The sequence below is a fragment of the Podarcis melisellensis genome (assembly GCF_964234715.1).
Source record: "Podarcis melisellensis genome assembly, chromosome: 15".
NCBI lineage: Eukaryota > Metazoa > Chordata > Lepidosauria > Squamata > Lacertidae > Podarcis > Podarcis melisellensis.
This window is the reverse complement of record NC_138532.1, coordinates 7,197,327-7,221,499: the sequence shown is the minus strand read 5'-3', so window position 1 is coordinate 7,221,499 and position 24,173 is coordinate 7,197,327. Positions and strand designations below refer to the sequence as shown.

The 24,173-nt window shown below is 46.0% G+C and overlaps 2 long non-coding RNA genes across 3 annotated transcripts in view; one reads left to right on the top strand and one right to left on the bottom strand.

Moving 5' to 3' along the window:
- The window catches only part of LOC309358325, an 87,052-nt gene that overhangs the window by 56,887 nt on the left and 5,992 nt on the right, over positions 1 to 24,173 (top strand). The gene's annotated exons all lie outside the window — the stretch shown is intronic.
- Positions 160 to 23,118, bottom strand: LOC309358276. Of its 2 annotated transcripts, none has more exons than XR_014163395.1 (3): positions 21,540 to 23,118; positions 1,553 to 1,746; positions 160 to 414 (listed from the first exon to the last, which is right to left on the bottom strand). It is a non-coding gene; the product is annotated as an uncharacterized lncRNA (long non-coding RNA). The 2 variants fall into 2 exon arrangements; XR_014163396.1 differs by lacking the exon at positions 21,540 to 23,118 and adding an exon at positions 4,630 to 5,039.

The following is a 24,173-nucleotide window of genomic DNA, read 5'->3' as shown; positions in this document are numbered from 1 at the left end:
GGGAATAACACCCTTTTTGGTTTTGTTTTTTCATGAAAAAATGTACCTGTTGGTTAAAGGTCCCACAAATGGGTTGACTAACAGCTGCACCGTGGCTTTCGAGGCAAAGAGCAGCCCAACGCGAACATTCTCTTTGGACAGAAAGTCCCCCACCATCTGTACAACTGTTATTCGGCGGCAAAGTGGTCGTGGGAAGGTGAGGGACAAGATTTCTGTCTTGGGTCTCGTTTGCGTGGCCCTCAGGGGGATGAGCATGAGAGTCCAAGGTGAGCACTGTGGTTTCGTCATCTGGAGAGAGCCCTGAAGCGTAGGGAGCTGTCGAGGAGAGGGCAGCAGTCGTCATCGCTGTGGTCTGAAGAGAAGAGTGGTTTGCGCTTTTGTAGGTGGCAAACAGGAAGGAAGGAATGATCGGCACTGAAAGGAAGTCCGTCGAGAGGTTAGATATTGCACTTCTAGTGGGCAAGATGCAAAGCAGAGCAGCCGGATAAGAAGACAGGCTTGAAGCAAGCTCCTCCTACCATTCAACCCTTCTCTCGGTTCCATCAACATCAGAAGCATGGTTGGTGGTGACCCGAGAGAGAATCTTTCCTGTGGCTGCTCTCATAGTGCAGAATTCCCTCTCAAGAGAGACGAAGTGAGCAGTGGCGTAGCGTGGGGGTGCAGGGGGGGCCGGCCGCACCGGGCACAACATCTGGGGGTTAGGGTTAGGGGGCGCAAATCCACGGGTTAGGGGGTGCAAATTACTTGCCTTGCCCCGGGTGCTGACAACCCACGCTACGCCACTGGAAGTGAGCTCTCTCTTTGTTATTCTCCCATTGGCAAGCTAATACCTTTCTATTCAGGCCTCTGAAAACTAAGGTGCAGGTGGTGCTAATGACCAGGCTCGCTGCCAGGGCAAACTGTATTTTAACATCAATTCTAATCTGTGTTTGGATGTATTTTAATTCTTGTTTTTAACTAGTTTGTTTCTATCACTTTGTATTTTATAATGTTGTTTTTAAGTGTTGCAAGCTTCCTTGAATCAAAACTTATGAGAAAGTCTCAATATAACAACAACAATAATATAATATAATATAATATAATATAATAATAATACAATACAATAACCCGAGGACTGTTTGATAGGAAGCAGACATGCTGCTATTGTGACTCTAAGGGATGGGTGGGGGACCGCATTCACCTCCCAGTGTGGTTCAGCAATAAAACTGCTTTGCAAAGCTAATCAGGGTACGGTGTGGTTTCAAACGGAATGAGGACCACTTATTGAGATTCCTGCATTGCAGGGGGTTGGACTAGATGACCCTCGGGGTCCCTTCCAACTCTATGATTCTAGGCAACCACTCAAGGGTCACTTGCCAGAGATAAAAGTGGGAAATGTAAATGGTGCCATCCAACTGACTGCAGGAATGGAGCCAAGTGAGCTCACTGGCTGTGTTTTGGGAGGGAGATTACGGGAGGAGGTCAGCTGCAGGATGCTGGCCTGGATCCAACCCTGTCTGTCAGCATTAACACAGCTCAGAGGAGACAGAAGACAAAACAATGTGCCACCTACCCACAACTGTCAGCAGCATGTTGTCAACCAGCAGGGCAACAAACACAACCAGCAGCACTAACTTCCGGGATTCCCTCCCCTCCTTAAACCAGCTCCGCGGGGCACAATCCATTGGCAACCTTGGGGAAAGCAGCGCCATCAGCTTCGAGGTGCACTTCTTCGCCTGCTTCTCGGGGCTCTCAGTCCCCAGGTAGCTGTAAGAGGGGGAAAATGTTGCAAAACCTCTATCCAAACGCTTGGGCTTCGGAAGACCAACCAGGAGAATAAGTTTCCAGTGCTCGAAAAGCACTTGCTGTATAACGGATTTCCATGCTCATATTTATTCGTCTTTCAATTTGGGGTGGTTTATTTGCAAATATAAGAGTCCATAAAAAGAGTGTTGGACTAAGTTGCATTGATTTCAAAGCGTAAATGCTAAGAAACCTTTTTCAGCCTGAGGACCACATTTCCTCCTGAGCTAGCTTCTGGGGTAAAAATGGGTGGAGCAATGGAAGCGAATGTTACTTTCACACACACACACACACAGAGAGAGAGAGAGAGAGAGAGAGAGAGACTCTTTGCATGCAGAGAGTCCCATTCTGCATCCAGGCTAGCAAGAAGCCTTTTCAGAGGAAACCTGCCAGCCAGACAGAAATGTCAAGGAAGGTGCATAGCAGGGTCAGTGTGGGGGCATGGCCTTCAGAGAGGGATGTGTAGCCTGGTGAAAGGACCAGAAGGGCTACCTTCAAAGTTTCAAGGTGTTTATTGGCTCCAGACTCGAGACAAAGCTAAACTCTACTTTCTACTACACACAATTCTCCTGGTCTTTGAAGTAAAGATGCATATGTACAGATAGATCTGCTAACACTACCAACATGCTAGCTAACGCTGCTGTATGAAGCCCACAGCTTCTTTCCCCGACTCTCACAGATTCAGAGTCAGACCATGACACACAAAGAGGGCAGCCTCAGGACATGATGAAAGAGACTATTACACCCATCTCTCTACACACAGACATATCCCCTGAACTAATGGGAGGGGAAGTGGCTCAGCAAGTCATGCACTCAACCTCTCTGGCGTTGATATGGCAACCCAGTGCACCTGGCACCCTTGTCTCAGAGCCTCCAGACGTGGGGGATGTGCTCCTCAAGACATGAGACCAAGCACTGTGCAATTTAACCCATTGTTCACATTGCACCAACAAGGCTGCAATCCAGGGGGTAGGCAGCTCTTTTGCCACCATACGGTGGACGGGCAATAGGGACTGTGGACCAGAGGATGTGGCAGTCAATAGCTGGTGATGGGTGGAACCTGGGCTCATTCACACATACATTCACTGGGAAGATGGGCCCAGGGAGAGAACTGAAAGGCAGAACCAAGTTTTGTGAATGTTTTCATGGGCAGAATGAACCCCCTTCCCAGTGCTTTTCCACCCAAGGGGCACTGAATTGTCTGTTGAAGTGGGGGAGGAAAATATAATCAAGGAAATGACTGTGATGGCTGGGGAGAAAGAAAGCCCAGACAGAAAAAGAAAAAGACATGGGGAAACAAAACCAGACAAAGGTATTGTCTGTTGGGTAGTGGGTGTACACCCCAAAGCCCTGCTTTAGCTGAAAGCTTTTTGAGAATAATTGGTAGCAGTGCTATTCTCCATAACAAACTAGTGGATTTTAAAAAACTGTTTATCTGTTTTTTCTATCTTTCTCGATAGGTAGGTAGATTTTTATATATTTTCACATTAAAATGGAAAATCAAACTTAGAACAAAATCATCACAGAATACAGGCATGAAAGCAGAGGCAAAGGGGGAGGCAGAGACATCAGTAATACATTTCAGACTTATAATAGCATAGAAATTACAACAAGTCTATAAAAGTTAAAAGACCATTAACATGGATATCCTTTATTTTCCAAGGGGATGAGCTGCATTCCCAGTGAACCTTTGTTTGTAAAGTTGTGCATATATTCCTATTTCATTGTATTATCCACAGTGATTTTTCATTTTCAGAGTATCCTCCTTTTTTGGCTTCATCAATCAAAACAGCAGAACTTTTTAATATCCAAACACCAGCTATTTTTATCCCCTGTTCAATTTATCTGTCAAAAATACCCACCTATTGCTTCAAACTGATCACAGTCTTATGAAAGAGTTCTGGGGGGCAAAACCTTATTGCTTTATTTCATATTTTAAAAAATAACAATGAGTGGATATTTATTATTTCTGCTTTGTCCTGGTAGTCTTCACTGCAACATGGGATGCTTTCAGACTCATTTTTGGACAGTTGATATTTTGCTGTTAGGGTTCAGTTGCACACCAGGAAATTCAGGATGCAAAAGTAAAGTTGATTTGGCACTATGCACACATAAATCAGACTTTTGTAGTGAAAAGTGTGGGATAATAATTGCTTGATATGGCATCAGATAGCCTCCCCCACAAACAAATCAGAATCAATGCTCGATAAATATCCATTATCATAAAATCTGCTCACAGATTTTGTGCAAATAAATGCCCCATAAACAGGTTGTCTAGAAGTGACTCTGAAATCTCCTTAGCACCTAGCAGAGTCAAATGTAATTAAATCTGTACGATTCCTCCTGAACTCCATCATAAAGACTCTAATAAACTGTAGCCTCTGGGGCTTTAACATATTCTACTTTTTCCTCCCACTGCACCTTGTTTTGATTAACATCGAGTGCGAAGAAGAGTCCAGGAGAACTCACAGCCTTGCCTGATATTTCTGTGACATTTTGGCAGTTCCATTAAAGGTTATTTCCTATTGTATCTTTTAGGTTCTTTTTCTAATGGAGCAGCGCATCTAAGCTACCTGTATCTTTAAAAAAAATGAAAACAGTGTTCCGGTTTAAGGAACCATATGATTATCCAAATAGCATGTAACTTTCTAGTCATTTTATGTCATGAGATCCTTCTCACTGAATTCAGTAGGGCTTAATAACTAGTAATCAAGCTTCAGATTACAGTCTAAATCATCTGCCTGCCTGTCTTTCCTGCTATCAAAGATAGGATTCGAAACTCTAGTTCCCTGCATCCGTCTCCAACTTGTTGCCCAGAAGTAAGAAAGGGAGAGTCCTTTTTCTTACCATTGCCGAGTGCATCAGAGTCCACTCCTCTCCATGGTGCTGATGGCGGCACAGTGCTTTGAAAGTGTCCTTCCTGGTAAATTTCTTAAAGCCTTTTATCTGGGGAGGATATGAGGATCCCTTGTCCAGGAAGATGCAAATGGAAGTTCAAATATGCTCCATTCAATCTGTCAGCTGCGTTTGCGTCAGAGGCAGGGGAACAGGGTGTGGACTGGAAAGGGCTGCAGAGATTATCTGCTGTACTGAGGCACCTGAAATCCACAGCTCTTTTTTTTAATTATCAGGATTTATCTCTTAGACGCATGTGCTCTGTTGTCACAGCCCAATGAAGGTGAACAATGCAGGCCCCTTCTCCATGTGATAAAAGGTTGTTGCACTGTCAATGGACTCCATCACTTTTCCCAATACAGACTTCCTCCTCTAGGTCTCCCATCAGAATATTCCCAGCAAGATCACTGTACTGAAGGGAGCTGGGAGATATTCCAACCTATCCTCTTTTTTTTCTGAGGCACCATCCATCAGCTCAAACCCACTTCTGAAAGAGAAGCCCATATACTGGAAGACGGCAATATCCAAGTAACAATGTGGCCCTGGAAAAGTGCCATTTAGGGCCAAAAAGGAGAGTCCTGAAGTCTTCAAGTCCAGCTCAACAGCACACATGGACATGTCACGTCTAAGGATGGGAGAATTGGTGTTTTTAGTTTCTCTCAGTTTCTCATTTTTCTCTCTTGCTTTGTATTGTTTTAAAGTCCTCAGGGAAAATCATCAGCAGTTTAGTGCTAATTTCTCCTAATATATACATTGCATTGTTTCAGAAAGTGAAGATTGTTGGGTTTGCCTTTAAATGCAAACAACCAAACTTCTCCCCTATCTCCAATGTGACCTCTCTCACCCATGTACTCAGGGCCAGTCCTACCATTAGGCAAAGTGATGTGATCGTCTCAGGCAGTTGATGCAAGAGGGTAGCAGCAGCCCCTGGGTTTTCCTTCTAAGCCCTTCTGGCCAGTGGCATTGGAAGGGGGTGCGGGGGGGGGTGCCGTCTGCCCCGGGTGTCATCAGTGAGGGGGGTAACAAAATAGCCAACCAGCTGGGAGGCGGGGACACCACTTCCCCAGTGCCAGCACTCAGCTCCGAGCGCACTCTGCACCCTCTTCCCGGCACTACCATCCTGAACTGGGACCAGCTGGCACTGGCTTGGGGAGCTGGGGGGGGGGGCAAAGCCTGACTCCATCCCACTGGATATGTGGGGCAGGGGTGAACTTGGAAGCAGAACCTTCTGCAGGAAAACACAACATGCACAAACAGGCGCCCTGCAGCAGCGAGTGTCTTTCAAAACACAAGCAAAGCAACCAAGCCAGGTGACTTTCGTTTATGCCATGTCCCCACACCAAGCAGCCTTGCAAGGCTCGGATCTGGGGAGGGGGCTGCCAGAAGGGCGCAACAGCCTCTGCTTGGAGCTGGGGTTGCTTCAGTGGGGGTGGGGGTTGGCTGCATGATGCCTTTGTTCTATGCCACCTGCCCCGCCCCATCCCATCCCAGGCGTGCTGTAGTCACGCTCCGCCACTGCTTCTGGCCACAGCTTTTTGTTGGAGGACAGAGTTTTGGATGGTGCACGGCCTGTCCTGTACCACTGAAATTAATGAACAATCAGTTCCATTGATTTCAATGGCACTACTCTGAGTAAAACTTAGTTGAATACCACCCATGATGCTGCTCATTACTAGTTAAGTAGCACACACAAAAAACACTCGGTTCTGGTGAAACACTGTCATTTTCCCACACTTAGATCACAGTACCAACAGTTGATGTCATATTTTTTTCTCCAGTGAGAAATATTACTTTCTGAGAGCTTTGAAAATGCAATATCCCCACAGTGAGAATGCAATATCCTGCAGTGCAGTGGAGAAAGAGATGTGCCCACAGTGCAAAAGATGATAGACAAATATGTATACATATTGCTTAGCGAATTAATGGTTGCCAAAGGACCTAAGTCTCTACTCTTCTGAAGGAATAAACAAATAGCAACATTTATCTTGTGCAAGAATTGTCTGTGTGAACCATAACAAGGGCAGTAGCCTGTAACAGTTATCTCCCACTGCAGCCTTTATTACTCAAATATTGGATTAGATACCAATCACAACTGGATGATAAGCCTCCGGAGAACAAACAACGTACTATAATTGAAGCAGCTTCTAAAAACACTGTACTTTGAAGGCTGCATTCTATCTGCCATCGTGAAAGGCTGAGTTGGGGGGAATTAAGTAAAGCAGGTAGGATCATTTGCAAAATAGGGGTGCACTAAAAGTATTGTATTGTTTGGTAAGGTATAAAAGCTGGAATTCTCTCCTTGAGAAGCCTACATGGTGGGTGAATTAAAGAGTATTGTGGGGAGGAAAGAGGACCAAAATCACTGTTTGCATCATTAAAGTTTCTTCCTGTATGCTTTGGTGGATATGGTTACATCAATCTTGTAAGCCAATATTACTGTTACCATACAAAATTACAAAATTACACTGTGTGTTTTGTACTTATGCTGGTTTTTTATGTTGCTGCCAAAAATGGTAATAAATAAAGTGTTTTGTGGAGGGGGGAACAGGCATCAAAGGATGAAAATCTAATATGAGAGACGTCATAGCTCAAGACTTCCTGGCACACGTGCCCTTTGACGTGGAAGCTCTTCTAATAAATCTATGCCGCCTTAATAACATTCACATACAGAACGTGTAGCTCAAGCTAGAATTGGGTGTGCCCTTTAGCGTCATGTGTGAAAGCACTTGCCAAAGCAGTCAGAAACTATACTGGGGTCAATAGCACATATCACAAAAACTGTTTCTTCAAATTCTTCACCCTGTTCCGAAGCAGTGGGGGAATTTCACTCAATATTCTCCAGGGAGTATCGCATGGGAAGGGCATATCTTTAGCAAACAGTATTGGGGACAATAGCACACATTCCTACTCTCTGCTGCATGGATGGGGTATCTGTGTTGCCAGGGTCCAGAACGACGGGAGTTGTAGTCCAACAACATCAGATGAGTCACATGTTCCCCATCCCTTTTCTACTAGATAGATTCAGAACCTTTCAATGGTTGCAGTTGAAACTGGAGAACAAAAAACCCAAACACATTTTTCCAAAATCTTCACCCTGTTCCCAAGCAGGTTGTTGTTGTTGTTGTTGTAATTGTAATATCATTTCCATCTGGGAAGCTTTTATTGTTAATAGGTTCTTGTATTTTAGTGTTTTGTTGGAAGCTTCCCAGATGTGCGGGGTATAAATAATAAATTATTATTATTATTATTATTGGGAATTGCACTCAATATTCTCCAGAGGAGACAAAGATTCTTGCATGGGAAGGGCTCCTCTTTAACAAATGTAGTACACAGCAGAATGGAATTCACTCTGGTCAGTGACTGAAACAAATTGATGGAGTCATTGATTGGTTCAGCAGAGCAGAGCTAGCACACTGCACATGCTCAGGAGCACTGCCAAGCTCTATGATAATATATGATCTGTATATATATTCAGGTCCAGGGTTTAGGTCCCCGTGGAGCTCTGGCTGAAAACAGATGCCCCTTCTCCCCTCCCCTCCCGCCTCCGCTCAGCACCCTGGCCAGCTCCTTCTCCCCCCGCTACTTCCGGGTCCTCCCCGCCGGCTCGCGGGAGGGGCGGGGCCGGAGAAGGAGGGAGGGAGGGAGGGCAGAGCCCGGCGAGGAGCGCCTAGATGAGCGCCTGCGCAGTAGCCATTCGAGGGATGGTGAGCGGAGTCGTGTCCGAGCTCAGTGAGTAGCGGCGCCGGGAGGCAGGTGGGGAGGGGAGAAGGGAGGGGGAACCGGTGCCTTCCGGGGATGATCTCGTAAATAGACGTGTGCATTTATGGAATTTTTAACTGGACATTAGTATCCAATTATTATGAATAATAAGCTAAAGGTGAAGGAGCCCTGGACGGAGTAAGTCCAGTTAAAGGCGACCAGGGGGTGCGGCGCTCATGTCTCTTCAGGCGATTCCGTTTTTTTATAAAAAGAAGTTGCATTGATTTCAAGAAGGAAGGAAGGGGCTGTTGCAGAAAACTCAGCTTTCCACCCCCGCCCCCTTAAAATAAAACTTTTTTTTTTTTAAAAAAGTATTTATTCAAATTTTAAAGATTACAAAGATAAAGAATAAAAGGACAAAAAAAGACAGAAAAAATACAATTGACACAAAAAAACCCAGATCAAACCTTTACATAACTTTTTTCCTTTGCTTATTTCCTTGACCTCCTCACACCTCCCTTTTTTGTATTCTAGTTCAATTAGATGTTTCAGCAAATCCTTTCCAACTTTGTTTTTATCCTAATAATTTATCTTAATATACTGTAATTCTCGTCTTCCACCAATTAAAAAATCAATTTTAACCTAATCCTTTATATCATTTCTGCTAAAAACACACTACTTCATTCCAACAACCTTCTAACATTCCAAAATAAAACTTTCCCATTGTGGGTTGGGGGGTGGTAAGGCGCTTGAACTGCTTCCGTGTCCCTTCCCACGATTAGCAGAATAGCCGATGCAAAACAAGGGGAAGTCATAAGCATTTTCTTAATTTACAGATGGGGTACAGGTTGCAGAATTTTAGTTACCATACACAGATTTTATTTTTTTTCAAGTGGGACAGTAAGAACCCAACCTTGACTCTTGAAGGGCAGACTAGTCAAGAAAGGCTGCCCACAAATGTACAGATTTCGTATGGTGTTGCCATTGTTCCTTTCTGGGCTTCCAGCCTTCGAAATACAGTGGTACCTCAGGTACTTAATTCGTTCCGGAGGTCCGTTCTTAACCTGAAACTGGTCTTATCCTGAAGCACCACTTTAGCTAATGGAGCCTTCTGCTGCCGCTGCGCCGCCGGAGCACGATTTCTGTTCTTATCGTGAAGCAAAGTTCTTAACCTGAGGTACTATTTCTGAGTTAGCGGAGTCTGTAACCTGAAGCGTATGTAACCCGAGGTACCACTGTAGAACCAACCATTTCTTTCTGTCCTCGGCAGGATCCAGCTGTGCAGAATCTCTTTTTTTATATATATAATATTTTTATTGAGTTTATAAAGTACAGAAAAAAAGAGTAAAGAACAAAAGTAGAGAATAGAGTAAAAAAGTTACAAATTTTTTTCAACAGATCTAATGGACTTCCCTCACGTTCTCTGTGATACGAAACGTCAGCAATTTGTTAACTTGTTTCAAAACTTAATGTAACTTTCATTTTATCGTGTTACCTAATTTCAAAATTGTTGTAACCCGAATCTTATGCATTTTACTTTAACCACAATAAAGTTCTTTCATTATTCCACCTCCAACTTCTTATGCCTTATTTTCCATTTCATTAATTTATAATTGCTGAAGCAAGATTTCCTAAAAAGTGCATTTTTTTAACATTCATATAGCTTATAATATTTTTTCAAATAGTCCTTAATTTTTTTCCAATCCTCCTCAGTTGTTTCTTCTCCCGAGTCTCGAATTCTGCCAGTCATTTCAGCCAATTCCATATAGTCCATCAACTGCGTCTGCCATTCCTCCAGCGTGGGTAGATCTTGTGTCTTCCAGTGCTTTGCAATCAGGATCCTTGCTGCTGTAGTTGCATACATAAAAAAAGTTCTATCTTTCTTAAGCACTCTCTGGTCCACAATGCCCAGAAGAAAGGCCTCCGGTTTCTTAGGCAAGGTAAATCTAAGTACCTTTTTTAGTTCATTATGAATCATCTCCTGTGATGGGACGATGAGCTGCTTGTGCGTAAAATGCAAGTCCCTCAGAGTTTGATCAGGCTTTCAAACCTCTGCCTGTGACGGAGCCCCTCCAGCATGGCTGCGTCAATCACTAGTAGAATCCGAAAGTGGCTGCTTTCGGAAACGTTTCCAACATAAAAGCTCCTTAACGGAAACACGTCGTCTGGCCTCTCGGCGAGACAGTTTCCGTCGAGGTGTGGGTGTCCCTATAGGAGGTCCTGAGACCTCCCCACTGGTTTCGCTTGAAGCGTCTCTGAGCCATCCCTCCGACTCACTTTCCCTTGGAGTTCTTGCTCGCCCTCTACTGGTTCCCTCTTCCGCTGCTACTGCTCTCTCACCCTCAGTGAGCCTTTGCGCCTCCGGCGCTTTAGATGTCAGTTCCCTGACATCCACCTCCCCTCCAGGGCCCCCTTCACCCCCTCCCGTCTCCTCTCCTACTGGCGGTGAGGAGGTAAAACCCTTGAAAGAACCTCCCTCATCTTCCGACGTCACGAACACTTCCTTCCACTTGTTGCTGTTCCTACTCTCTAGGTACTCTTCGTCATCAGAGTCCACTCCCTCTTCCAACTCCGACTCCGCGAACCCTTCCATTTCCTCTTCCTCATCGGTGGTGCCGAAATACTCCCTCCTAAACCTTGCTATCGGCTGAGGTTTCCTCGGGAACCTTTGATGGAACGTTTCTGTTAAAACCTCGTCATTGACTTCCTGCGCACTTACCCAGGTGTTTTCTGACTCCGGTTCCCCTTCCCACGCCACTAAATACTCCACCTGATTTCCCTTCCACCTGGAATCGAGGATTTCCGCTACATGGTTGCGGCGTTCCCTCTCTTCCAAGGCTGGTCCCCTGACGTGCTCCCCTTCACCTCCTCCCCTGTATGGTGACAGTAACGACCTGTGGAACACTGGGTGCAATTTCATGTGATTGGGTAATCGGAGTTTGAAAGCTACCGGGTTGACCTGCTGAATCACCTCAAAGGGTCCCAATCTTCTGGGCCTCAGTTTCTTACAACCCCCTTTGAACGGCAACCCTTGGGTTGACAACCACACTTGATCCCCCACCCTTATGGTTTCACCTTCCCTTCTGTTCTTGTCTGCCTGCTTCTTATATTGTGCCTTAGCCCTTTCTAAGTTGAGCTGGAGCTGCTGATGGATGGCTTCCATCTCTTCTACAAAATGTTCAGCCGCTGGGACGCTCCATCTCTCCCCTCCTTCCCCTGGAAATGCCCTGGGGTGACACCCGTAATTAGCCAAAAAGGGACTCATCCCTGTGGACACATTCTCCGCATTATTGTAGGCAAATTCTGCCAACGCCAACTTTTCGACCCAATCGTTCTCTCTGTCATTGACATAACACCTAAGATATTGTTGAAGAATGCCATTTGCCCTTTCCGCCTGCCCGTTGGTTTCAGGGTGCCGGGCAGTTGAAAAATTGACTTCCACGTGTAACAAGCTCATGAGCTTCCTCCAGAACCTGGAAGTAAATTGTTTGCCTCGATCTGAGATCACCCTCGAGGGAGCCCCGTGCAACCTAAAGATATGTTCCACAAACAACTTCGCCGTTTCTTCCGCTGTGACTGCATGTGAGCATGCTACAAAGTGGCACATCTTAGTTAACAGGTCTACTACTACCATGATGGCTGTTTTCCCCTTGGACCTTGGCAGATCCGTCATAAAATCTATTGATATCGCTTCCCAAGGCCGTTCTGGTGTGGGTAAAGGTTCTAATAACCCTGCCGGCGCCCTTCTTTCCCCTTTGGCTCGCTGACATTGGTCACACCCTCTTACATACTCCCTTACATCTTCCCTCACCTTAGGCCACCAAAATTCCCTGGTAACCAACCACATGGTCTTGTGTTGCCCAAAATGTCCCGCCGTGGGGCTATCATGCAACTGCTTGAGTACTCTCCCCCTCAATTCACCTTCGGGTATATACAGTGCCCCTTTGTAATACAATGCCCCATTTCTTTCCTCAAAACCTCCGGGGCTCTCGCCCTCCCCCCTGAGACCTCTGAGCTTATCCTGGGCATATTCATCATTTTCCGTTTCCTCCACCAGTTCTCGTTGCCCCACCATCGCCGCCCCACACACCCAGCGGTCCTCCGGGATGACATGTCTCTCTTCGATCACCCCCTCCCCTTCCCAATATTCTGGTTTGCGTGAGAGCGCGTCCGCCCTGACGTTTTCTGGGCCTGGCACATAACAAATCTCAAAGTTAAATTTGGAGAATTCCTGTGCCCATCTCACTTGTCGTTGGTTGAGCACTCGAGCTGTTCTCCAATACTCTAAATTTTTGTGGTCGGTGCACACTTGCACCTTGTGTTGTGCCCCAATTAATAAATGTCTCCACCTCCGGAATGCTTCGTGAATGGCAAGTAGTTCCCTGTCATACACCGTGTAATTCCTCTCGGACTTATTCAGCTTCCGCGAGAAGAAGGCACACGGTCTCCACTCCGACACACTCCTCCCCGGTTGAAGAAGGACCGCCCCTACCGCCCGGTCGGATGCATCTGTTTCCACTCTCATGGGTTTTCGTAAATCCACATGCAGAAGTTGTTCTTCCGAGGCGAAAGCCCTTTTCAGTTCTTCAAAGGCTCGATCCGCCTCTGCCGTCCAAACAAATTTCTTCTTGCTGCTGAGACAGTCGGTGATGGGCGCCGTCAAGTGGGCAAAGTTCTTGATGAACTTCCGATAAAAGTTCCCAAATCCCAAGAATCTTTGCACGTCCTTCTTGGTCTTCGGTGTCTTCCATTCCAGTACCGCTTGGACCTTGCCTGGATCCATGGCCAATCCCTTGTCTGACAAGCGGTACCCCAGGAATTCCACCTCCTTGGTATGAAACTGGCACTTCTCCAGTTTCACCCACAGCTGGTTGGCTTGCAGCCTGCCCAACACTTCTCGAACGTCCCTCACATGCTGTTCCTCATTTTCCGAATACACCAACACGTCGTCTAAAAAGGCCACACAATTCTTGTAGAGCAAAGGTCCCAGAACGTGGTTTATAAAAGCTTGAAAACACGCGGAGCCCCCTTGTAGACCGAAGGGCATAACGAGGTATTCAAAGGCTCCCAACGGGGTAAACATGGTGGTCTTCCATTCATCTCCCTTCCTTATGCGTATCAGATTGTACGCCCCCCGCAGGTCCAGTTTTGTAAAAATCTTTCCCTTCCTTACTCTGGTCAAAATGTCATCAATTCGGGGCATAGGGAAAGCCAGGGGCTCCGACACTGCATTGAGGGCCCTGAAGTCACACACCAGTCTCGGTTTGTCTGTGTTCTTTTTGTCCACAAAGAACACTGGGCTGCCCCCCACCGCTCGGGACTCTCTGATGAAACCTCGCTTCAAGTTTTTGTCAATGAACTCCCTCAGCTCCTGCATCTCCCTGTCTGACATGGCGTACAGCTTGCCTACTGGGAGTTGGGCCCCTGGGAGTAGGTTGATTTGACAGTCAAAGGGTCTATGCGGTGGCAGTTTGTCTGCTTCCCTTTCGCTGAATACGTTGCTCAGATCTGCGTATTGCGGGGGCACCTTCCCTTTGTCCATCACTTCCATCCCCGCTAGGGTGACTCTGTCTCCTCCCGAAACCTTCCCCTCCTTGCAGTGTTCTAGGCAATGCGCTGACCCAAAGGAGACCACCCTCTGATGCCAGCCCACTAGCGGATCGTGTAGCGCCAGCCAGCTCATCCCCAAAATGATGGGCGCTCCTCCCAGGATGGCCACATTAAACGCTATCTGTTCGGTGTGCCTTGCCACTCTCATTATCATCGGGACAGTCTGTTGGCTAACTTCTCCCCCCAACAGCTCTCTGCCGTCAATCGTAGTCACCTGCAAGGGGTTACTTAAAGGGATAGTCTGTATCTGGTGCTCAGCTGCAAACTCCTTACTCATGAAATTACAGGAGCTGCCTGAATCCAAAAGCGCCTTGACCTTTAGTGGGTGTCCGTTTGGCAGTTCTAGTAACACCTCTATCACTAAAGCGGGTCTGGGGGGTTCTGGCATGGGCACTTTCATTGCTCTTTGGCCTGGCTGCTGTGCCCCAACGGTGGCAGCCAGGCGTTGGCTTTTACTTGCTCCTTGCCTTCCTCTTCCTTTCCCCCAACAGCTCCTGCCATCCCTTGCCATTCCTTTCTTTGTGGGCAAACTCTGGCAAAGTGCCCTGGCTGTTGGCAGAGATAACATCTCTTGGCGCTCTTTCCCTCCTTTTTCCGCCCTTCACTGGGATTTGAAACTGCGCGCGCCCGCGCTGTTCCAACTTCCATCGGCTCTGCCGGCGGGAAAGGTGGCTCTGGAATGTCTGGAATGCGGAACTCCCTCCAACGGTCTCCTTTCCCTTCCCGCTTTTCCATAGCCCTCGCCTCCTGGCGCGCTCCTATGGCCAGCGCAGATTTGGTTAACTGGTCCATAGACTCCGCCCTGGGGCCCCGGGAAAGCTCATCTTTGACGGTTGAAGAAAGCCCCTCTTCGAAAAGCATTTGGATGGGCTCCGCCGATAGGTCCCACCCCAATTTGTGAATCAAAATGGTAAATTCAGTCCAGTACTCACGGACAGATCTGCTTCCTTGCTGGCAAGCCATTAACTGCCTTCGCACCACCCCCTGCTCAATATCGCTGGAAAACATCAGGTCCATGGCACGAAAAAACTTCCTCGTGTCCTTTAAGATCTCATTATTCGCTGCCATCAGGGGTCTAACCCAATCTTTCGCCCCGGATTCGAGATGGCCAATCACATACGCCACTCGCGATTCCTCATCGGGGAAGTCATCAAACTGCAAGTTTAGAGCGTATTGCATCTCTGTTCTAAAGGCATGATAGTTCCTGGGATCCCCCCCGAATTTCTGCACCAATCCTGGCACCTTTCTGGCGAGCGGGGTGGTTTTCTCCTTTCCCTTTTCTGCATCCTGAGCCCTCCTCTCCTCAAGCCTCGCCGTTTGCAGCGCCAACTGGATCTCCAACGCCCTGTACCTTTCTTCCAGGCTTGGACCTCCTCCAGCTGCTCCTGCTTCCCCGGTTCCGGCTGGATTGCTCATGATGCTTCTCCCTGCACAAGCTGGCTTTCGGAGACTTTCGGATTGCTGTGATGGGACGATGAGCTGCTTGTGCGTAAAATGCAAGTCCCTCAGAGTTTGATCAGGCTTTCAAACCTCTGCCTGTGACGGAGCCCCTCCAGCATGGCTGCGTCAATCACTAGTAGAATCCGAAAGTGGCTGCTTTCGGAAACGTTTCCAACATAAAAGCTCCTTAACGGAAACACGTCGTCTGGCCTCTCGGCGAGACAGTTTCCGTCGAGGTGTGGGTGTCCCTATAGGAGGTCCTGAGACCTCCCCACTGGTTTCGCTTGAAGCGTCTCTGAGCCATCCCTCCGACTCACTTTCCCTTGGAGTTCTTGCTCGCCCTCTACTGGTTCCCTCTTCCGCTGCTACTGCTCTCTCACCCTCAGTGAGCCTTTGCGCCTCCGGCGCTTTAGATGTCAGTTCCCTGACATCTCCCAAAAGGCCTTCACTTTCGGGCAAGTCCACCAGAGGTGAAAGAATGTCCCTTCCGCCTCTTTACATTTCCAACATTTATTGTCAGACAGGTGATATATTTTAGCTAACTTGACTGGGGTCATGTACCACCGGTATATCATTTTCATAATATTTTCCTTCAAGGCACTACATGCCGTAAATTTCATTCCGGTGTTCCATAACCTTTCCCAGTCTTCAAACATAATGTTATGCCCCAAGTCCTGCGCCCATTTTATCATGGCGGATTTAACTGTCTCATCCTGTGTATTCCACTTAAGCAGCAGGTTATACATTCTCGAAAGCAATTTATTTTTTGGCTCTAACAGTTCTGTCTCTAGTTTCGATTTTTCCACCTGGAATCCAACCTTTTTGTCCGCTTTAAAAACCTCCTGAATTTGAGCATAATGCAACCAGTCTCGCACCTTGTTTCCTAGTTTTTCCAAGCTCTGCAACCTCCAGTTGTCTCCTATTTTTTTCAATTATTTCCCAATATTTAGGCCAGTAGGCCTCCATGTTAAGTCTCTTATGTGCCTTGGCCTCCACCGGTGAGAGCCACCTCGGTGTCTTACTCTCCAATAAGTCTTTATATTTTGTCCAGACCATCAAAATTGCTCTTCTGACAATGTGGTTTTTAAACAGTTTATGAATTTTAACCTTGTCATACCACAAATATGCATGCCACCCAAAAGCATTATCAAACCCTTCCAGATCTAGGACATCAGTGTTTTCCAGTAAGATCCAATCTTTCAACCAGCAGAAGGCTGCGGATTCATAATATAACCTCAAGTCTGGCAGGGCAAATCCCCCTCTTTCTTTTGCATCCGTTAGTATTTTAAACTTTATTTGGGGCTTTTTGCCCTGCCAAACAAACTTGGAAATATCCTTCTGCCACTTTCCAAAACATTCCACCTTGTCCACGATCTGTAGGGCCTGAAACAAAAATAGCATTTTCGGCAATACATTCATCTTTATAGCTGCTATTCGGCCCAACAAGGAAAGTTTCAATCTTGACCATGTTTCCAAATCTCTTTTGATTTCTGACCAACATTTCTCATAGTTATCTTTGAATAAATTCAAATTTTTGGAGGTCAGATTCACCCCTAGGTATTTCACTTTTTTAACCACATTTAGTTCTGTTTCTTTCAGGAACTCATCTGTTTCTGTAGTTGTCAAATTTTTTACCAAAACCTTAGTTCTTTGTTTGTTCAACTTAAATCCCGCCACCCGACCAAAATCAGAAATCAATTCTAACACTCTTTTAGTACTAGAGATTGGCTCCTGTAATGTTAAAACCAAGTCATCTGCAAATGCTTTCAGTTTATATTGTTTCACTCCGACCTCAATTCCTTATACCAACCGGTCCTTTCTAATCATGTTCAATAGCACCTCCAGGACTAAAATGAACAGTAGGGGAGATAGGGGGCACCCCTGCCATGTCCCTTTTTCAATTTTAAACTCCTCTGTCACCACATTGTTTACTATCAGCTTAGCTTTTTGTTCTGAATAGATTGCTTCTATTCCATTTTCAAACCCCCGCCCCACTCCCATCCCTTCCAAGTTTTTCTTCATAAACATCCAAGAAACGTTGTCAAAGGCTTTCTCCGCATCAATAAAAATTAAGACCGCTCTAGTGTTGAGATTTGTTTGAAGAAGTTCCAAAATGTCAATAATGTTTCTTGTGTTATCAAACAAATGCCTACCAGGGAGAAAGCCGGCTTGGTCCTTATGGATCACTTCATTAAGTACTTTTTTAAACCTACTTGCCAAAATATCCGCAAAAATTTTATAATCCACATTTAGGAGTGAGATGGGGCGGTAGTTTTTAAGTTGGGTCTTTTCAGTTTCTAGTTTAGGTATCAATGTGATGAAAGCTTTTTTCCACGTTTCCGGTGCCTTCCTCCCCTCCATAATCTTTTTGCAGACCTCCAACAAAGGTTGTGTCAAATAGTCCTTCAAAACCTTATAATATTTGGAGGTAAGTCCATCAGGGCCTGGAGACTTGCCTAATTGAAGGTTCTGAATGGCACTTTCAATTTCTTGCTGCGTGATGTTACAGTTCAAAGTTGTTCTCATTTCCTGAGGTATTTTTTGTAATCCATTAGTTATAAGAAATTGGTCCACCTCGGAGTCTTTTTGCGGCCCTTGTGAATAAAGTTCTTTGAAGTATCTCTGGAAACACTTTCTAATTTCCTCGGGTTTCTGAACCATTCTCCCTTCAATTTCTAGATTTGTAACTGTGTTGAGTTTTTGTCTCTTTTTCAACTGCCATGCTAGCAGTTTCCCACACTTGTTAGCTGATTCAAAGGATCTTTGTTTCATTTGTTTAATTTTTCATTCCACCTCTTGATTTATCAATTTCGAATATTGTGCCTGGAAAAATTTCACTTCTCTCAGCACCTCCTTCGATTTAGGCCTAGATCTTAGTTTTTTCTCTCCTTCTCTTATTTTCTCCAATATCTTCTCCTTCTTTTCATTCCAGAGCTTTTTCTTAATCGTATTTTGTTGTATTAGAAACCCTCTCATAACTGCTTTACTTGCGTCCCAGATTATTCTTTTTTCCACTGTGGTACTTAAGTTTATCTCAAAGTAATCCTTTAAAGTTTTTTGGGCCTTCTTAACAATCTCCTGATCTCTTAATAGGGTGTCATTCATCTTCCATCTAAAGGATCCGGTTGTGTTTAGTCTCAGTTCCACTTTCAAAGCATTATGGTCGGAGCAGGTTTTGGGGCAGATTTCTACTTTTTTAGTCTTAGGTGCCAGTCCTCTAGTTATCCATATTTGGTCGATTCGTGTCCATGTCAGATGAGCTTCAGAGAAGAAAGTTCCTTCTTTCCCTAGAGGGTTCTTAACCCTCCATATGTCAATTAAGTCCATATTGTCAGTCATTTCAAAAAAAGTTTTAGGTAGTCTGCCATCTTTCGTTATGTTAGCACTTTGCGACTTATCCATATTTACAGACACAACCCCATTCATATCACCCAACATAATGATGTTGTTATAGTCTAAATAGTCCAACATAATTTCATGCAGCTTCTTAAAGAATTCCGATTTTCCTTCGTTTGGAGCATATATTCCTAATATCAAAAAATTTTCTCCTTGTGTCTGAATTTCGATCGCCAAAATTCTGCCATGTTCATCTTTAAATAAAAATTTCGGTGACAGGCTCTCCTCTTTTCTTAACTTTATCCGAAGAAGTAAACTCTTGGCCTAGTCTTTTGTTAATTAACACTTTTCTGTGGAGCCTTGTCACATGTGTTTCTTGCAAACAAATAATGTCCAATTGTTCTTTTTTCAAAATATGAAATACTCTTCTTCTTTTTTCCGGAGAGTTTCCGCCATTTATATTCCAGCTAAGAAGCTGCAGAGACATCCTGGTCTAGTTAGAAGGTCTTACAATGGGGTGTCTAGGTTTTCCTCCGATCCCGGAGGTGGTAGTGTTGGTCCAGATCCAGACGGTGAACGTCCTGGTGGTGGTCCCGGTGGTGGTGGTGGCCAAGAAGCTGTGGCTCCTTTTTGGAGGTCCTCCTCGTGGTCGTGTAGGAACTTCTGCTGGTCCTCAGGTGTTTTGGTTCTTACTTTCCTTCCTTTGTAGGTAAATGATAGTCCTTGCGGGAACTCCCACCTATAAGGGATTGCGTTGTGCCTCAGCAATTTGGTCAGATCTATATACATGGTCCTAAGATCCAAAAGATGTTTAGGTATATCTCTATAGATTTCGGCCTTTTTGCCTTCTGTCTCCAAAGATTTTTTAAAATGAAGGCCTAGTATCTTATCTCTTTCCTCTCTTGATCTCAAAATAACCAAACAGTCTCTAGCCTTATCTTTCTTTACCGATCTTCCCAGTATGAAAGCCGTCACAATTTTAAAGTCTTTGTCTTCCTCAATCCCCCAGAATTTGGAGAATAAAAGTGTCAAAAATCCCTCCAGGTTGCCTAACTCCAATTCCGGGATAGCTCTTAACCTAAGATTATTTTCTTTGCTTTGCAATTCAACCAATGACAGGTAGGCTTGTTGTTCTCCTACCTGTCTTTTCAGAGGCCTTACTTCCCCCTTAATCTCATCAACCTTTTTGTTCACCTGCTCTGCTTTTTGGTTGGCTTCCACAGCTAGTTTATAATTTTCAGCCGTGGCTCCCTGCAATTTCTCAATTGCCTGGGTATGCTGGGAAACCTGCTCAGATAATTTGCCAATAGAGGATGTAGCTTGATCAATTTTAGATGATTGATTGTCCACCTTTTGGTTTAGAATTGCCAGTTGCTCCAGAATTTGTTTCAGAACAGTTTCAGATCCTCCAGTTGCCATGTCTTCTGCGGCAGGCTGTTTAAATTCCACCTCCTGTGCTGTAAGCACAGCTGGGACAGATGATCTACGTTGATGAGTTAAAGTTGTTTGGACAAGTTGCCCAGACTTCTTTTCCTTTTCTTTTTCTCTAGCTTTAGCTGCTCTTGTTTTCCCTGTGCCGCTCATTCCACACCTGCCTCTGTTCAAGGTCAAGTAGTCTTTTAATCCATGGGAAAGGCAAGTCCAAAATATAAACAACTTGACCACAAAAAATCTCAATAAAGTACAGTTCCCAGGCCTCTATGTCTCCGCAATCCTCTAGGGGGGGTGTTTCAAAGTTTCAAGGAAGGGAAGAACTCTTTTCCGCCATTGAAGTTCCTATATTCCCCATGTTAAATCTTTGTAATTCCAAAATGCAAAAGGAAGGTTCCCAGAGCTTTCTATTTCTTGGGGTCGGGCCACAAGGTGTCAAGAAAGGTCCCAGCAACAATGTTTAAGCGTTAGTCTCTCACACTATGTAACAGTTTAAGCTCCAATAACAGTATCAGCAGTTTGACAGTTCTCTTTTGTGCGCTGGCAGCCCGAGAACTCGATTGTTGTTTTAGCTCCGCATAGCTCAAAAATGGGAAGAAAGTTCCAAGAAAAGAAAATCCACCCGTTTAGCAAACATTTCCCTTTTATCTTCTAAATACAAAGTCCAACAATGCGCCTTTGTTCTATTTTTACGATCCTTTTTTTAAGCGCTTCAGCCCACTTCAGAGCCCTTGCTTTGATCTAGTCAGCAAGATCGGGAGACGGACTTCCTGTTACTCGCCTCCCGTTTTCAGCCAAATTTCTTAAATTTAGTCCGATATTTAGTACCCCTTACTCACGGGTATGTTACAGCCAATTCTGATGTTTTCAAGAAGAAAGGTCGGCGCTCATCAGCAGCAGCAGCGCGGCTTTGCTTCCACGAAAAGAGCGATGAACTCACAGCGCCGCTCCCCCTTTCACGTTCCGGAGCCCCTTACGGGGTTCCTTCTTCGTTTCTGGGGGGGCTTTTGGCGCCCGCCGAGTCCCACGGCCACAGGCTCACTCTGCCTGTGGTTTTTCTTAATGGGTCTCCGCTTTGCCGCAGCGGACGACCCTTTTTCGCGGAGCCCCTCTTCACAGCGCGAAGAGGACCGCCATTGCCGTTTCGCGCCGCCTCCGGAAGTCCCAGCTGTGCAGAATCTCAACAGCTAGCCGGCAACTGTGGCAACCTTAAGCCACCTCCCTCTCCATCCAGCTGCGCAGAGTGATGATTGGTTGGCCTTTCTTACGAAGCCCTTTCTCAACCCCCATCAAGCTGTAGAGTGTTGATTGGCAGGCCTTTGTGGCAGTCAGCAAACCACACATACCTTCTTGCGCAGAGCACTGTTTCGACTTCTTCCCAAACAACCAGTTTATTTCTCTTCAAAAAGGCGCTGAACACAGGAAGTTGCCTCCCTCTCCTGGTCCGTCTAGCTCAGTATTATGAGCTCTCCCGGGTTTCAGGACAGGAATCTTTCTCAGCCCTGCCTGGAGATGCCAGTGAAGGTTGAACCTGGGACATCCTTCAGGCAAAGCAGAGGCTATTCCACTGAGAGCCCTTCCAATGGAATGAACCTTAACTGGATAAACATACTGTATAGCTGAAGCTTGGGGTGGGCTGGGGGTAGATCAAAAGCAAGTTCAAAAGCCAGCACTTCATTCAGGGCCTGGCACGTGCTCCAAAGGAAAAGTAAAGGTTGGAGGATCAGAGAATTGGAAGAAGGCCAAAGGGCAATGTATTCCAACCTTCTGCAGTGCAGAGACTGCAGGGTGAAAACACACTGGCTCTCCTTTTAATGGCTGCATTCTCTGTTTTCTGTCTGCAGAGCAATTACTATTCTGCTCACTAAATTACTGACTATGGCCAGGGAATACCCACTCTGCATAACTGCTCAACACACACACAAAACATAAATTCTGTTCTTGGTTCCATGAGTTGCAGCAGTGACACAGCCCTTGCTTGCTTCCCACGTGGGATGTACCTGCACACCTTTTTACAAGTGGGCTTTTATTTTTAGGTTTTCCTTATCCACATTTACCTTTTGCCCCGCTCTTTCCAGGCACTGATCTGTGCTTTAACACACCGTGTCTGAGCATGGTTTCTGCTTTGTTTTGCCCTGAGCTTTCCCCACAAAACCCCGCTCTTTAAATCTGGATCAGAGCAAATGTCAATTCAGTTTTTACTCAGATTGCTGTTTGCTTTACGATTGAGCTTTAAAGAGCAAGTTTTTGCAGGGAAAGCTCCAGAGCAAAAAAGGGGGGGGGCATGGAGCTTTAAATCACAGACCATTCCTGGAAAGAGGAGGAAGGGTCATGTGTATAAGCCCTTCTATTGCACAGATGGACTTCGGAAAGTAAGGAACTGAACTGCCTTCTGAACTGTGACTGTCCGGAAAGAGAAATGTTTGTGTGTTAGGGTTAACTGGCTGCCAGCAAATGTAGCCAAACCAGTGCAGCAGGGCGACTGCCTTCGTACAGGGCTGCCTGCCAAACCTTACTGTCTGCTGTCCACATTCGTTTCTGACTCACCTCTAGTCGTCACACCCAATTTGCTGCAACTTTAAGTCTCTGTTTCCCCAAGGATAGCTCAGGGAGTGCCTGACACTTCCTAATGTCGGCATTCAAAGTTTCTGAAACCTCAGGGAGAATGCCTGAATATGGCAAACTGACGTTTTTTCACCCAGAAGGCTCAGAGTAAGGTGACTGGAGGTGGGATGACGATGAGTGGTCTGAGGGAGAAGAGGGAGAAGACTGGAAGGAGGAGGGGTTGGAAGCTGAAGGGTTAACAGGGTTTAGTAAGCAGGAAGAGAGCAGTCGAGAATCAGAGGCTAGAGAGGAGGCAGGCCAAGATGCATGGTGAGGCAGACTGCTGAAGAAGCCAGGGAATCTCCCCTTCCTGCTGGGAGCAGCTCCCACCCCCTGGAACATACAGAGAAATGAAGAGGTCAGAGCAGAGAGGGGCTGTGTGCAAGCAGTTTCTGACTGCTTGGGAAAGACCCTGGAGAGGAGCCGCCTTAGGAGGTTCTGGGAAGGCAGGGACCTCCTCAAAACTGCTTTGTTGGAGCAAGACCTACTGGGAAGAGTTGCTGGGACCACTAGGCCTGTGCCGTTTCAGTTTCTCGAATAAGGAGTTAACTTCACTGACACCGTGCTTTTCTTTGATAGCTGACCTAATGCTTGACTCTAGCTCCTGACAGCTACTGCTTTTAAAACGGCAACCCTAAGAACACCACCTGCCCCACGGCATGTGCTGGAGTGGTGTCAAGGTCAAATTGTAGTAGCTGCAGGTGGTGTGAAGCAGAGATGGGAACCTGCAAAGGAGTTTGTAGCCGTGACCTGACAGTTGCATGCAGCTGAAGGACGAAGCAGGAGAGGGAAACAGGGAGCGGGTGAGATAGGCGTCCGGAAGGCAGATGGCAGGGACTGGAAACCTGGAAGGGTAGCTTTTCGCCACAAGGGTGCCCCTAGTTTGAATAGTGAGGCCAAATTTAGCTTGCTTTGCCTGAAAGGAAGTGAGGTGGCATCTTATCCCACCCTGCTGCATTCTGACCGCAGCAGATGGCTCAAACTGAGGAAGTGCTGTGGGACCTGGGAGTAATACACAGCAGGAAGTGAAGCAGGACTGGCTATCTGGGCCACAGTGTCCCTGTCCTGGTTTCAGCTGCTATATACAAGACTTCTGCTGCACAGATGCTGTTGGCTGGCCTACTGACAGCACCTCTGAGCATGTGCAGAGCAAAGTGGACCGTGTTTTATTACTTTAAAACTTATCACATGGGAACACGCCTTCCCCAATACATTGACAATTAATTTTAGGGAATGCACCACTTTTCCTGGCTCTGGGAAACATGGGAGCCTATCGTTTCCCAGGGTCAGATTATTTCCCCATGTAGCTCAGCGTTGCTTACTCTGCCTGGCAGTGATGTTTCTCAGTAGGAAGCAAATTTCCTTTTGCATCACCA